Below are 15,926 nucleotides of genomic sequence, written 5' to 3' on the forward strand. Positions count from 1 at the left end.
TCTGTTTTCATGGACATGTCAGCTTTGGAACTGCTGTGGTTTACAGTCCATGTGATTTTATATTGCCACTGCAAGTTTGTTGAAGTCTTCACTTTTAATAGTTTGTTTGATGTTTAATGGCTTAAAGGCCATGTTCAACAGGATCAATGATATGGCTCAGTGATGCCTGTGCTATGGACAAGCAACAGGGCATCTTATATTTGAGCAACTTTGATGAGTTTGTCCTTTCTGTCCTCCATAAAAAGGAGTGAATTGAGAATCTGTGCAACTCTTGGAATTGCATCTTGATCTGTTTCCAGACATTTTCAAATGACAGCAAATACAGAGTTCTGTAGAAAGGTAGTCTTTAGAGGATAAATATTTAGTGAGACATGAAGGAATATTGATGTCAAAATCCTCTATAATCACAGCCTGAATCATCATCCTCTCCAGAGCGACAAAAAGAGCCAACCAGTCAAAAAATTACTTTTGTGTGGCTGACTTTGTGCACTAAGGCTATAAATATTAGCTTGTCATTATAAGTTCTGAGCAGTTGCAGTTTTGTGTGCAGTGTTTGTTTGAAGAATGTTTTATGAAAGGTTAGGGAGAGAACAAGAGGTCAGTGCTCTACTGGTTTGCTGCCAAGGGCCACACGGCTATTTCTTCTCAGCAACACAGTTGTCTGGTGGGAACTCTTAGGACTGCTGTGTGTTATTCCTGCATTACTTAAGCTAGTTTCTGAGAACAAGCTTTCTAAGGAAGTACGCTTGCTTGAATAGCAGAAGAGGAAGAAGGGTTATAAAATTTACTAGAACTTCATACTCTTCAAAGCTGTGCAGCCTTGCAGGCTGTGTGGGATGGAGCCCAATTCCTCTCTCCCATACCTGCTCTAGCAGCTTGCCTTGTTGTGGCCATTGCCATGGTGTCCCCTGTTGAGCTGTTTTGTTCCCTTGAGTCACTGTGAACAGCTGGGAGAGGAGGGAAGTTGTTGTAGGGGTGGCTTTCCGGTACAATTCCCAGTCTGACCAGAGTTCCTTCGTCTGGTTTTGAAAGCCTAACAGGCTTTGAATATGAAGGGTTAAGATCATTTTAGGTCATTTCTCCCCAACACATTTCAATAGAAAAGTAGTTTTTTTATTTATTTATTTTAAATTGGAGTGACTTGGCAAGTATTTTTACTAAGAATTATCATTCTGAAGCAATTCATGAAATACTTGCTTGTTTTTCTTTTGTCTTACAGAGTTTTAAGTTTTAGAAATACACAGAAGATGTACATACATTGAAAGCATAAACTAACCGTATTATTTGTACTTAGTGTTACTTTCAGCTACTTTTTTCATCTACCTAAAGTCTGCTTTTTCACAAATTGAATGGGAGAACCTCACTTTCAGTGCTGCTTGATCAATTCAAATTTCTTATGAAGCCATGCATGATTTATAAGCAGAAAGGAGGATGAAGTGTAGAAAAAAGAACAAGGAGGCCATGTGGGTGCATAATAGGTGCAAAGGGAGCATAGGTTTTTTACAGCTCCTGGCTCTGTTGCGATAGGACTGACGCTGCTGACTGCATCCTCATCCTGGGCTGCATCCACCACTGCCACCTCCTCATCCCACATCTGGAGCATTGCTGCACAGCAGCAGACACAGGTTTTGGACTGAACACTAGGGCAATTAATAGAATAATTCCCAAGGATACTGTAAATCTTGGCAGTGTTGCATGCTTAAGGGAGAGAAAATAGATATGAGCAGTTTTCCCCTGCGGAAATGAACTTTAAATCATCACCTCTCAACTACTAGTGCTGGATGCTCTATAGTGGTCCAGCAGAGCCTTTGTGACTCCTTTCCTCCACAGTGCAAGTGACTCCATTGCTTGTCACCTGGGGATATTTATCGTGTGTCAGCATCTGCATTATGTTGCTGCTCAAGGGACAATTTTTCACCATGTCAAATGTTGGTTACAAACGGTTACCAGACTGCAAGCAGTGCCTCAGTAACACTGTTTAACAGAACCAGGGAAGCACATCCATCATGCCAGACAGTTCCTGGAACCCGTGTGGTGCCCACATATGTAAAAGCAAAGTAATGTGGTTCCTGAGACAGCCCAGGAGGGCTGGGCTGAGCTGATGGAATTGTTTAATATCTCAGTTTGGGATTTCAAAAGTTGGGTTCCCTCTGGGCTGGGTGATGCAAAGGGAAACCTGCCACCAGGAAGTCCTTCTACCTGAACTTGATGAGGAGGTGGCATCTGGAAAGCAAACCGCTCTGTAAATTACCAACAAAACAACTGTGGATCACCATCCCTACAAGGCTTTGGGAAAATGGATGAATACGTCTGCGGTGTAGAGCAGACAACAATGGACTGAGGGTCTGGCTGCAGCCTGCCAGAAGCATGGCAGGGGAAATGAAGGTATTATCAATTGGCAGCATGTAGCTGCAATTGAAAGCCTTTTTGCTGCTGGAAATCCTCAAGGCTGCCACTCTCTTGTCTGTGCTGCCACTCGCAGACACTTTTTTCATTTTCTCTCTGTTTTGCTTAAACTTTTCATCAAGTGTGCTTGATGAAAAGTTATCATGCCTTATCATGCAGCCTGGATTGCAATTATAGGTATGTAAATATGGAGGTATTTACAGCCCCTCTCCTGTGTTGTTTTGTATATAAATTTGCCCTGCTTGTAGCCTTCTTGTCTCTGCACATGCTGGGAGCAGTGGGCATTGCCTGGGGCTTGGCAGGGCAAACCTTTTGGGGAAGCTGGTTGCAAATGAATATCCAGCATCCTTGGGCTCTTCTGGAGGATGCTGACAGCCAAATAGCTGGGTCATTATACAGAACAACCTTAGCAAAAGCGATGGGGCCAGTCTGCTCCTCTGCTTCCCCCCAGTGCCTCCTTGCTGTCTTCCTGCAGGGATTTTGAAACTGGAGTGGAAGGGTAAAAGCAGCAGCTGAAGAGCTGAAAATATGAAATATGAAGTATGGCTTTAGTTTTTACAGAATCTCTTACTCCATTAATTATAGTGAGGCTTCTATACAGAAACGTGCCTCTCATTTAGTATGACTCATTTAGTATGACTCATTTAGTATAGACTGCCTAAAGATCACCAAGATGGTAATGACCGTTGTGGGGGAGGAGGAGCTGGGGTGGGGGACAGGCTGAAGTCCTGGGCTTGTCTCCAAGGAGAGTAGCTCAGCCCTTATCAGCAACAAACCCAACACATGGAGCTGCCACAGAAGCAGGGCAAATCCACTCGGGCACCTGAAACAGTTTTTAAGAATTTTAACAGCAGTCTTAAATGTCTCCAACTCCATCACTATGTCATTTTTCTTCCCCACCCCCAGAAAAGTCCAGGATGAAAAAAAAAAAACAAAAAAACAACCCAGGTTGGATGCAGGGGGAAACATCCCCAGCTGATGTTCCAGCCCTGTGCCTACAGGAAAATGGCTCTTCACACCTTTGGGATGTCTGTGCCGCACAATGTGAGGATGGAAGCTTCCTTCATTCTTCCCAGCCTTTCTTTTCCCACAGTGTCAGTGTGGAAGCAGCACAAGAGCAGACTGGGGATGAAGGTGGCCAGAAGCTCCCAAATCGGTTCAGTGTTTGGTCTCCGTTTCCTTTGAGAAGGCGTTTGCAGGGACTCCAACCAGAAGCCTCAGCCAGCCAGCTAGCTTGTGCCTTGCTGTGGCTGGGGAGCACTGCTGTCTCCCTTGGGGAAGAGACAGGAAGACAAAGGTGTAGAAGTTTTCCCTTGCAGCAAACAAGGAATTTTGTCAATCTAGTGATTTCTCAGATGTCTTCTTTTTCCTTGAGGTTGCACATAACTGTGCTGTATGTGAGCTGTTCTGTCCAGAAACAGCCATGTTGTATCCAATCGCAGGGGAATGCGCGAGTAGTGGCCAGTGTGTCAGTCAGCTGTCAGCATCCTGACATTTCCATGATGAGTTCAGCTCTGTAGATGCTTTGTGGCTTGGCTAACACAAAGACTGTTTTTTGCTTTCCCACATTCCCTAGTGCTGCTCCAACAGCACATGATCTTAACAAATCTTTTTTTTAAATAGACTGAAAATAAAATTCAGAGCACTGAAGGGAGAAACCAATGGGCATTTTGGGATTAATTTTTACATCAAGTTCTAATTTTTTTTTTTGTTTTTAAGTTCGTGGCAAAGGTGCATTTATGATATGCCAGCAACACCTGCTTAAATGTGATGTTCTAATTTGACGTGCTTACTTGCTTTTCTTTCCTACAGACATCATGCGTTATCTGTATTTTGCATTGCAGAGTACTTGTATGTGTGCTTCGTGGTTTTATATATGCAAAGTGAACAAACCCTGATCTCTTTGTGGTGTAAGTAAAGCATACAGTTCCATGATAAATAAAGTGGAATGAGTATCACAGTAATCAGTCTTTCTTTGCAGTGTGTTTTCATAAACCACTAGTGTTGATGGTTGTTACGTTCTTTTTTTCTCCTGAAATGGATTTGCTGTCACAGTCATGCTATTCTCTTGCCATTTATATTTAATAGAAGTAAGTCTTCTGGTCTCTAATTTTGGACTCTTTAATTTTGTGTTACACTATGATGTTCCTTCTATTTTTTCATCACAGTATGGTTCACATAGTAGAAGTGACTAAGTAAAGCTGCATTTTTCTGAATGGCTTTACACAAAATGATGAGTATTTTGAATCAACTGGATAGTGAATTACCTAAAAGTCACCTATGCTTTGAAAGTACAGAAGTATATTTCCTTGGAAGTGTCTAGTGATGGCAAAAAGTTACAAAGCAAATATCTGGAATAAAAGGTTAATTCTGATTCAATAGACATGTCTAGCATTACAAGCAGTCTTAGCTCCTACACCGCATAGCAATTAGAGGAGAGTTTGGTGAGAAAGTTCAAACTGCAGAAGATTATCCTTTCACAAATAAACTCTTTTAATAGGCCTCTCTTGAAAATAGTAAGATTATACCTCTGAGAGAACTACCCCTTTAAATGAGTTTTTGTTACTTAAAGTTTGTGGAGACTTTCATATCGTGAGTGAAAGTAACTTTTCATTCTTTTAAATAAGATATGCATTTTCTACCGAGATCAGCTAAACTGATTGTGAGTCACTTAGGGAACTAATGCTCTTTGAAGAAAAAAAAAAAAGCTGAGATTTGCATAGCAAAATATAACTTTGTTCCTTTTTATGGCCATGTTTTGTGAGTGCATTCAACTTCCAAGTTATAGTGTCTAACTCATTTTTAAATACCCATCTCATTTTCTAGGGAGCTTGCACTTTGCATTCTTACAACAACAACAAAAAAACATTTTGCTGTGGTGTGAATCACATTCCAAATCTTGCACTAGGAATATCCTAAAAAAATTGTTACAGTGTGTTTCATATTCCAAAGTAAACATGGAAACTTTCTAAACATATTGAATATACTGTTGCACAAGAATATATATAATTTATTACAAAATTGGGGTGTAAAAATTTTAGGTAATTTTTTATAGTTCGTAGAATCACAGACTCATAGAATCACCATGGTTGGAAAAGACCCCCAAGATCATCCAATACAACCATCCACATAACACCCACATTTCCCCACTAAACACATCCCTCAGTACATCTAAATGTTTCTTGAACACCTCCAGGAACAGTGATTCCATCACCTCCCTGGGCCGCCCATTCCAGCAATTGACCACTCTTTCTGAGGAATTTTTTGTCCTAATATCCAACCTCAATCTTCCCTGGCACAACTTGAGGTCATCTCTTCTCGTCCTGTCGCTACTTGTATGGGAGAAGAGGCTGACCGCCACCTCATTGCAGCCTCCTCTCAGGGAGTTACAGCAAGCAGCAAGGTCTTCCCTGAGCCTCCTCTTCTCCAGACTGAACAATCACTGTTCCCTCAGCTGCTGCCCATAAGACCTATGCTCCGAATCCCTTTGGAGACACTCCAGGGCCTTGATGTCCTTCAGTGTAGTGAGAGGCCCAAACTGAACACAGTGCTCAAAATGTGGCCTCACCAAAGCTGAGTACAGAGAGAGGATCACTTCCTTGCTCCAGCTGTCCACACTATTTCTGATGTAAGCCAGGATGCCGTTGGCCTTCTTGACCACTGAACATACTGCTGGCTCATGTTCAGCTGTGCATAGACCAGCATACCTAGGCCAGTTTCTTCTGCTAAGTCTTCCAGTAATCCTGCCCTACATTTGTAGCATTGCTTTGGAGTGGGCAAAATGCAGGACCCGGCACTTGGTTTTGTTGAACTTCATCACCTTGGCCTCCCCACAGTGATCCAGCCTGTCCAAAGCTCTCTGAAGGGCCTTTCTACCCCCAGGGAGATGGACACTTCCTCCCAGCTTGGTGTCATTTGCAAATTTAACTGAGGGTGCATTCAATCCCCCCATTCAAATCATCAATAAAGGTATTGAACAGGACAAGACCCAGTGCTGACTCCTGGGGAACCGCTCATGACTAGTCACCAGCTGAGTGTAATTCCATTTACCATCACTCTGTGTCTGGCCCTCTAGCCAATTCTTTTTCTAGCAAAGTTTCCTGTCCAGGCCATGAGATGCCAGCTTCCCCTGGAGAATGCTGTGGGAGACAGTGTCAAAGGCTTTGCTGAAGTCTAGGAAGACAAGTCAAAATATTTTCCCTCATCTACCAGGTGGGTCACTCGATCGTACAAGTAGATGAAGTTGGCCAAGCAGGACCAGCCCTTCACGAACCTGTGCTGGCTGGGCTGATCCCTCAGTTGTCCTACACATACCATGTGATTGCACTTGAGGTGATCTCTTCCATTACCTTCCCTGTGCTTCCATTACTGAGGTCAGGCCGACAGGCCTGTAGATAGCTGGATCCTCTTTACAACCCTTCTTGCCAATGGGAGTCATGCTGGGAAGCCTCCAATCCTTTGCGGCCTCTCTCCAGTTGACCATGGATGCTGAAAGATGGTGTAGTAATTCTGATGCTAAGCAAGGAAATAGATGGAAAGTATGGATGGCAGGGATGGAGAGAATGTCAGTCATTGCCTTACACCCTCAACCTCTTGAGATGTTAAATCCCTATGTTTGGAAAGCCGAGGAAAAGCAGGCATGTCAAGTGATACATCCTGAACTGAATGCTTGCCAGTGAATTTTGTGTTTTTTGTTTTAAAAGCAGTTTTCTGTTTTCTTGCTCCCTGTAAATTATTTAGACTACAATTGGTAGGCTAATTTTAAACAATTTTTTGTTACTTGTTACTTTTTCTCTCTTGTGTATACATATGTATTTCTCTTGATATGGCAAATAGGTTATTCTTACATGCAGCACACTTTTATGTACTTGAAGATGGGGAGTGAACTACTCTGCGCCTACTGCTGCCAGTTTCTGTAGCCTTTCCCCTTTCCTTATTGGCTTTTCTTCAGATTTCTGGTCTTTTTCATTGCTTTACTTTATACTCAGTATGTTCAGTATCTACATTATATATATATATATATATATATGTGTGTTTGTATATATTTAAGCATACATAAAGTATATACTTTACACTTCAGCTGTCCAGATAAGGGTTTCCTCAAATAACATGATGTATGCAGAGCTGAATCCTGTGGCAGGGTCAGCAGGGGCCCTTCATGCAGTCAGGGTGCCTGGAAGGAAGGAGAGAAGTGAATGTTTCGCGACTCAGGAAAGAATAAAACCCAAACTGGCATTGGTGTAGCAATCCCAGCAATTCTTTTATAGACAGATTAAGAGAAGAAGGTGGGATTTTGAAGATGCAGATAGCTACTGGAGATGGAGTGTTTACTCTTACATCTTGTAAGTGTTGTTTCTACTCTGCTCCGGTATTATATGCATGTCTGCCGTGGACAGTTTGGTACATAACTTCATTACATAAAGTCCTGGTGATTTAGTCTCTGTGGAAAACAGAAAAAGGGTATATCTGTTCTGCGATGCATTACCAGTAGTCATCCACAGCGTGTGGACTGGTTTTTGTTGTTGTTTGTTTTTGTAAAATGCATGAATGTATTTCATGGCTGTTATTTTTTCCTCTCTACATTTCAGATTTAAAAAAAAAATGCTATCTCCTGGTGTTTATGGAGAGGTAAATATTGCCTTATTTTGGCAATGATAATGTGCCCTTTTTTCCAGGTCAAAAAAACACATTTGTCTTTTCACTGTCAAGAATGTTCTGAGATGTGCAGGTGCTACAGTGAAATTAAATAGTGAGAAACAATTTCACAAGAATTAGATTTTTTTTTATCAGCATTGAGTAAATAAACAGGAAACCTAGTTAGGCACAGGTGATGATAAAGCAGCTGCTGGTTAAATAAGAGCATTATTTTTGGAAATAATTCTTTCAGCTGCCTTAGAATGTTTTAAATGCAATTGGCTGAATCCAGAACTAGGTCATGCTGGTGCAGTCAGCCATAGCATGCATTACTCTGTTATCAGACAGCCAAATGATTCCTAACAGAACTTTTCTGCTTTGCTTTGGCTGAGGATGAAACAGTGCAACGTTTCTTCCTAGTGTTTTTACAGCTTGCATTTGTGCTGGTGTAGTGCTGTTAATATCAGCCCGCCTTTAGGACTTAAAACTGAGTTTGTTTTTTATTCTTTTTTTTTTTCTTTTTTCCACACACCATGAAATGAATTACTTACATTTTTCTTGCCATCCAACCAGCAAAGGGAACTCTAACATTGTTTGATACCTACCAAAATAACACAAGAATGAAAACCTCATTCAATTCACAATGCTGCAGAATGCATTGCATTTTGTATCCCTCTTGAATTTCCATGGGATCTTGTAGTACTGAGAACAGAAGGTCAGATTCCCAGGTATTGCAAAGTTTATTCAGTTAGGAATTTTCCACTGTGGTGTGGAATATCTTTTATTTGGTAATTTAATACAAATGGAATTATATTCTGTACATCTAGTTAAGTATGCCCTTTGGCTGGCCATGATGAGATTACCTATTCACTATATATCAGAGAACAGTAATTTCTCTTGGGTTTTTCTCTTGTTTCTCAAGCGGTCTAATTTTTTCATAATAAAATGAAAATAAGATGATTCCAGTTAGGAATCCATCTTGTTTTGTTCCTAAAATTAACTGCTAGAAAAAATAATTAACTATGTTTTTTTTTGTTTGTTTGTTTGTTTTTGTTGTTGTTGTTGTTTGGTTGATTGGTTGGTTGGTTTTTGGTTGTTTTTTTTTTTGTTTTGGTTTGGTTTGGTTTTTTTTGCGTATGCTTGGGCATTGAGAATGGCCAGCTGAACGGAGGGAAGAACTTCATTAGCCTTAAGTGAATGTGCATCTCATAGGTCATACTGCACATAGAATTACAGCTATCTCAGTATATACATTTATTTGGTGGTACAATTCTTCACTAGGATGGAAATTACAGTGGTTCTGAGCTGTCAGACAAACATCTATGAAATTAGACTGACTTAACTGAATGTCAAGAGTAGCTACTGGACTTTGCTTTATACTGGGGTTGAATATACAGAATGCAGTGATCATTTAAATCTAAAAGAAAATACCTCAAAGCAGCACATGTTCAGATGAAGAATTTGGTCATGTATGTTTTCCAGCAGCTGTTTTTATTTTAGGTTTAATTTAAAATACCTTCATCTTAATTTCATGTTCAGAGTCATCAGAGCCTACCAAAAAACCTCAGATTTTGTTTCACAGAGATCATTATCAAGTTCTGAGCAATTGTATTTTTATTACTTCCATATTTTGCATTTCTGGGGTTTCATATACTACCCAAGGGCACAGTCTAACTCAAAGAATAACAAGAATTGGCATGCTTTTCATTTGCTTTTTCATTATTACAGGCATACTGTATTATGACCTGTTTTAGAAACAAGCTGGTTTTGCTTTTTAACTTCCTATGTGTCTCCTAATGTTATGTTGCCTGGGCTCTAATCTCTAACGTTTAAAAAAATAATAATAATAAAAAAAAAAAGTTATGAAATGGTGCTGATCCCTATTCATGCTATGGCCTTTCTACAAGGTTTTGTCGTAATAAAGTTGTATATGCAGGCAATTTGGGTGACTGATCGAAGCAGCAGAAAGGCCACAGCATAGTAAGTCCTTTGTGTGTGAGTGCACTTTTTCTTGGGAGATAGATTGTTGTATCTGGCAGATCAGATACATGGTCACATCTTGTGTTTTACCAGTTTCAGCCAAAGCTTACACCTCGGTCTGTTTCTCATCAAGTGTTCTTTGCTGTGGTGTCATTCAGAGTAGCGACGCTAATATGAGTAACGTAGGTAAAAGCACTAAAAAAAAAGTGCTTGATTTATGGATTGGCAACCCTTCCTGTGGCAGGGGGTTGGAATTTGATGATCCTTGAAGTCCTTTCCAGCCCAAGCCATTCTATGATTCAATATCTGTCCTTTTGCTTCAGCTGTGGTGTCACAGAATTATCTCTAGATCTATCTGTGTCCATGACGGGAGGACAACAGTCCCACAGGCCCACATGATGTTATGATATGGAATATCAATAACAAAAAGTCATAAAACTATGACATATAGTAAACCGCTTTTGTCATGTCAGCCACCTGTAAGAAAATAAACAGATGCAACGCTTTTTACTGAGGTAATCAGTCATCTACTGTGGCTGTTTGCTTACTGGTGTTGATTGATGATGTGAGTTCAGTAATAATAGTGAACTTTAAGCCAGTTTGTTGTTATATTAAAGTTTTGATTGCTTATCCCATATGCATATTGAATAATTAATGTTACAATTTTTGCAGTTCAGTGAAGATGCTTTCATCATATTTAATATCCAGTTTCAGTTAGTTCATCAATAGCCCAACCTGTGCTCTGGGCAAACTGATGAGTTTATATCAATGAAACTTTATCTGTGTTAAGTGTGAAAATTCCTCACAAATTTTGGAGAAGAAAGAAACTGTTAGAAGTCAATACAAAAATGAATTGGAAAGTTGGAAAGTTATTTTTGGTTAATACTTTAGTTGCTAATATTTGTTGCTGATGGGTTACAAGATTTTATGACAGTATCTAGTCGTGGTGCTTTGTAACTCCTTGCAGGAGTCTGAATTCAAAGATGAAATTGTAGCTGCAGTAGATTCTGCATATGGTAATGAAGTGGCTTCAAGTGTGATTGTATCCCTAGCTTTGTTTTGTTTTGTTTTGTTTTGTTTTGTTTTGTTTTGCAACCAGACAATTGCAGTCTTCTTGGTGGTCTGCCAAGCTCTTGCTTCCAGATCTCATTGATAAACCAGGCCTTAGTAGAACTCAGTAGGTGCTGAGCTTTCATTTTATATATTAAAGTATTCTATAAACCTGAGAGAATGTACTCTAGGATCTGCAAACTCAAAACCTTCCTGGATGCTGTTTAGATTGATGATACAGTGAGTCTGTATAAGTTACATAACTAAGTCCAGTGAAGAAAACTGAGCTGTGGCTCAGTGAAATGGCTTCTGTCTCCTGTAATGTAGAACATTACACAGTAAATCATAGAATCATCTAGGTTGGAGGAGATCTTCAAGATCATCAAGTCCAACCATCCTCCTGACTCATTAAGTCTTATCATTAATGCCACATATGCTTGTCTTAAATTCCTCTGGAGACAGGGACTTCACCAATCCCTGGAAGCTCATCTGCTGTGAAGAAATTTTTCCTAATATCTAATTTAAATATCTTCTGGTGCAACCTGAGATCGTTTCCTCACATCCTGTCATTTATCACTTGGTCCAGTAGTGACTGATTACCTTTACAGCTTTTTCAGCATTAGAATCATAGAGCAGTCAGAGTTGGGAAGGGCCTTTAAAGGTTTAAAAGTCAGGTTTCTCAGAGCCCTTTCCAGTCTGACCCTGAGTGTCCCTAAGGATGGGGCATCTGCCACATCTCCGGGCAACATGTGCCAGTGCTTCATCGCTCTTAACATAAAACACTTTTTCCTTATAACCAATCTAAATCTTCCCTCTTTTAGTTTGAAACAATTTCCCCTTGTCCTATCACAATGGACTCTGCTAAAGAGCCTGCCCCATTTCTCTGAGTCTGTCCTTGTAGAGGAGGTGTTTCATTCCTTGGATTATTTTATATGCCTGAGTAGCCAAGAAGGCCAACAGCATCTTGGCTTGTATCAGAAATATTGCAGGCAGCAGAAGCAGAGAGATGATTGTCCCCCTGTACTCAGCTGTAGTGTGGCCAGCAGGAGCAGGGAGGTCACCATCCATTCTGGAATGGACTGCCCAGGGAGGTGGTGGAGTCACCGACCCGGGGGGTGTTCAAGGAAAGACTGGATGTTGTGTTGAGGGATATGGTTTAGTGGGAGCTATTGGTAGTAGGTGAACGGTTGGACTGGATGATCTTATAGGTCTTTTCCAACCTTGGTGATTCTATGATTCTATGATCCCCCTCTACTCAGCTCTGGTGAGGCCGCACCTTGAGTACCGTGTTCAGTTTTGGGACCGTCACTGCAAGAAAGACATTGAGGCCCTGGAACGTGTCCAGAGAAGAGCAGTGAAACTGGTGAGGGGTCTGGAGCACAAGTCTTATGAGGAGCAGCTGAGGGAGCTGGGATTGTTTGGTCTGGAAAAGAGGAGGCTCAGGGGAGACCTCATGGCACTCTACAACTTCCTGGAGGAGCTTGTGAGGAGGAGGGTTTTGGCTTCTTTTCCCAGGCAAAAAACAGGAGCAGAGGAGATGACCAGAAGTTGTACCAGAGGAGGTTTAGGTTAGACATGAGGAAGAACTTTTTCTCTCAGAGAGTGGTCCGGCACTGGAATGGCTGCCCAGGGAGGTGGTGGAGTTGCCGTCCCTGGCAGTGTTCAAGTGGTGTCTGGATGAGGAGCTGTGAGATCTGGTTTAGTGCTTGTGGGAGCAGTGGTGATGGGAGGACAGTTGAACCAGATGATTTTACAGGTCCTTTCCAACCTTATGATTCTGTGATTCTATAATTCTGTGATTCTCTGGTGAGGCCACACTTTGAGCACTGTGTTCAGTTTTGGGCCCCTCTCTACACTGAAAGACATCGATGCCCTGGAGCATATCCAGGAAGGGCAATGAAGCTGGTGAGGGACCTGGAGTACAAGTCTTATGGGGAGCAGCTCAGGGAACATTGATTGTTTAGTCTGGAGGAGGCTCAGGGTAGACCTCATTGCTCACTGTAACTCTCTGTGAGGAGGCTGCAATGAGGTGGGGGTCAGCCTCTTCTCCCGTACAAGTAGCGACAGGACGAGAGGAAATGACCTCAAGTTGTGCCAGGGAAGATTGAGGTTGGATATTAGGACAAAAAAATTCCTCAGAAAGAGTGGAATGGGCGGCCCAGGGAGGTGATGGAATCACTGTTCCTGGAGGTGTTCAAGAAACATTTAGATGTTGTACTGAGGGACGTGTTTAGTGGGGAAATGTGGGTGTTATGTGGATGGTTGTATTGGATGATCTTGGGGATCTTTTCCAACCATGGAAAAAACCACTTCTACAATTCTGTAATTTTTGTGGCCCTCCCCTGGATGTGCTTCAACAGATCCATGTCTCTCATGCACTGAGAATTCCAAATCTGGATACAGCACTAAATGTGAGGTCTCAGCAGAGCAAAGCAGTGCAGCAGGACTGCAAACCACGCTTATTTGATGCAGCCCTGGATGTGGTTGAAACAGTTCCAGCTTGCCATCCACCAGTACCCCCAAGTCCTTTTTGGCAAGACTGTGCTTCATCTTAGATCCTCCAGCTTTTATTGGTAGTGGAAGCTTCTGTGGCCCAGGTGCAAATCCTTGCACTTGGATTAGTTTGAACCTCATGGCGTTCTCTTGGGCTTACTGCTCCGCCTGTCTATGTGTCTGGAACAGGTTACCTAGTGTTGTAGTTGATGCTTTGTCCCTGGTGACTTTCCGTGTGAGGATGGATAAGGCCCTGGGCAACCTGATCCAGCTGTGGTGACCCTGTTCATTGCAGGGGAGTTGGATGAGATGGCCCTCTGAGGCCCTTCCAATTCTAAGGATTCTATGATTCTATTTATGATGTTAGCTCTGCAACAGGCTGTCAAGCTGGTATACTGTTAATGAAGAAAGGCATGCTAGAAGAGGTATGAAGAGAAGGCATACTAGGCTCCTCCACATCTGTCAGTTCTCAGGGCAATTACTCATGGAATTGGAACTACTTTTAAGCTCTGTGAGATGAACGCTGCTGTGTAAGGCTGTGTGAGAGTGGCCTGCTCTGGCAGGACACGAACACAGATGGGACCTTACAGCATAGGGAGACTGTTGAAATGAGTCTGCTGCTCAGAAGGGCTCTCTGGGATGTCACTCTGGTAGGAAGGTCTGGTCCTTCTTCAAGTAGTGCCTGGGTAACTTGAATTACCAGGGTGCAGTGATGCAGGCAGAGTTGGCTGTGTGTGAAGAAGCACAAGAGACAGGTGGCCAAGCAGGAAGCCTGGCTAGCCTGTTCTTTCCATGAGCCTGCTGCTGAGCATCAGCTCATGAGTTCTGGCTGCAGACTGTGGAATGGAGGTGGGGATGTAAATAAAGCCGGCTCACAGTGAATTACTTTTTTCTTTGCCCTTGTTTTACATGATTGTGGGCATGCTTTATGTGTCTCTTGGCACCTGCATTGAAAGCACCAGTGGCTTAATTTAGCTTTGATTTAGTCAATACTGCTTTCTTGTGGCTGAATAAAAGGAGGAAACAAATTCTTCTCTAGTGCACTGAAGGAAGTAAAGAAATGCGTGTTATTCATGGAAAAACTCCTCATACATGTTTTGAAAAGCAGATGAGCATTGACCATATAGCTTAAACCAACTGCTTCCAGTTCCTATTTAAGGCAAGTAAAACAATTATGGAGTGAAACAAACTGGTGTATTCAGGGCAGTTTAATTACAGCTGTAAAGAATAAGTTGTGCTGCATTGATGATTGCCAACTCTTGTTGCTGTGCTGGGCTGCTGGGTGGTCTTGGACTCCTGCTTAGGTGCGTCTTGCCTGGATTGTCTTTGTGTTTGGGTCTGCACAGGGAGCCATGGATGCACTAGGATGCTAGTGAGACCAAACTCGTAAGGCTTGTAGCCCAGTTCTGCATAGCCAAGAGTTTCGGGTAAGCAAGGCAAGTATGTAATCGTGCAGGCACTTTGCCAGGGCTTTTGAACAGTGAATGAGATTTAATTGTCAGAGAAATAAATTGCCACTTGGAAAGAAGGTGATTGGTTCCAAGCCTGCTCTACATGCATTTCCCAGATTTTTTAATCTCTCTGCCCTAGCTTCCCTGTCTGCAAAACGGGAATAAAAATAAAAAGTTACTTCCTATTGTGAGATACAGGCCCCATGATGGGAAAGTTGCAGTGTTGATAAACGCCATGCAGGACTCTAGTTGGAAATGAAAAGAATGCTTCCCAGAGGCAGGGTATTCTTACCAAGAAAATAACTGACCTACAAATGCATTCCAGTGCTGCTGGTTGACAAGCAGGTAGGAAAGCTTTGACTGTGCTTTCCAATAGTGTGTTTTGGTTTATTTGTTGGTTTTTTTGTTTGTTTTTGTTTTTTTTTTTTTTGTTAATCACAAGGCATCTAAATTTAAATGGAAGCTTTTCCCTACTGAAATTCAGATGGCTTTTTTATTTTTAAGAGTTTGTAATATGAATTGAATTATAGCAATTTGACAATACTAGATTACAGTCAGTCTTGATACTTCTCTTGCTAACAACTATCTGGTATTTTAGCATTATAGAGTGTGACTTTAACCCTCAGTTCCCTCTATGGAAGCAATACCTGTGTGCACAAAAACACCAAATCTTGATGCTGTCCTGTTGAGGTGTGAGATGAATCTTTAGCAAAGTACCCGAACACTAGAGAAAGCCTTGAGAGTTTTATGTACACTCATGCACACAGTATTTTCTCCTGCTCTGTCTGCTGCTTGGTTTGCATCCGTCTGAGATGTTTTGTGCTATGATTAATGTCTCACACATCCATCAGAGGCATCCAATTTTAAACATCCTACTGTTGTTTTCTGTGGAGAAGGTAGTGTTTTCCACTG

General features: G+C 41.7%; 1 protein-coding gene across 4 annotated transcripts in view; it reads left to right on the top strand.

Annotated features, from left to right (window-relative positions):
* The window catches only part of LOC128082687 (glypican-5-like), a 366,543-nt gene that overhangs the window by 103,740 nt on the left and 246,877 nt on the right, over window positions 1-15,926 (top strand). The gene's annotated exons all lie outside the window — the stretch shown is intronic.

This window comes from Tympanuchus pallidicinctus, unplaced genomic scaffold, assembly GCF_026119805.1.
Source record: "Tympanuchus pallidicinctus isolate F22 unplaced genomic scaffold, pur_lepc_1.0 scaffold22, whole genome shotgun sequence".
Lineage (NCBI taxonomy): Eukaryota > Metazoa > Chordata > Aves > Galliformes > Phasianidae > Tympanuchus > Tympanuchus pallidicinctus.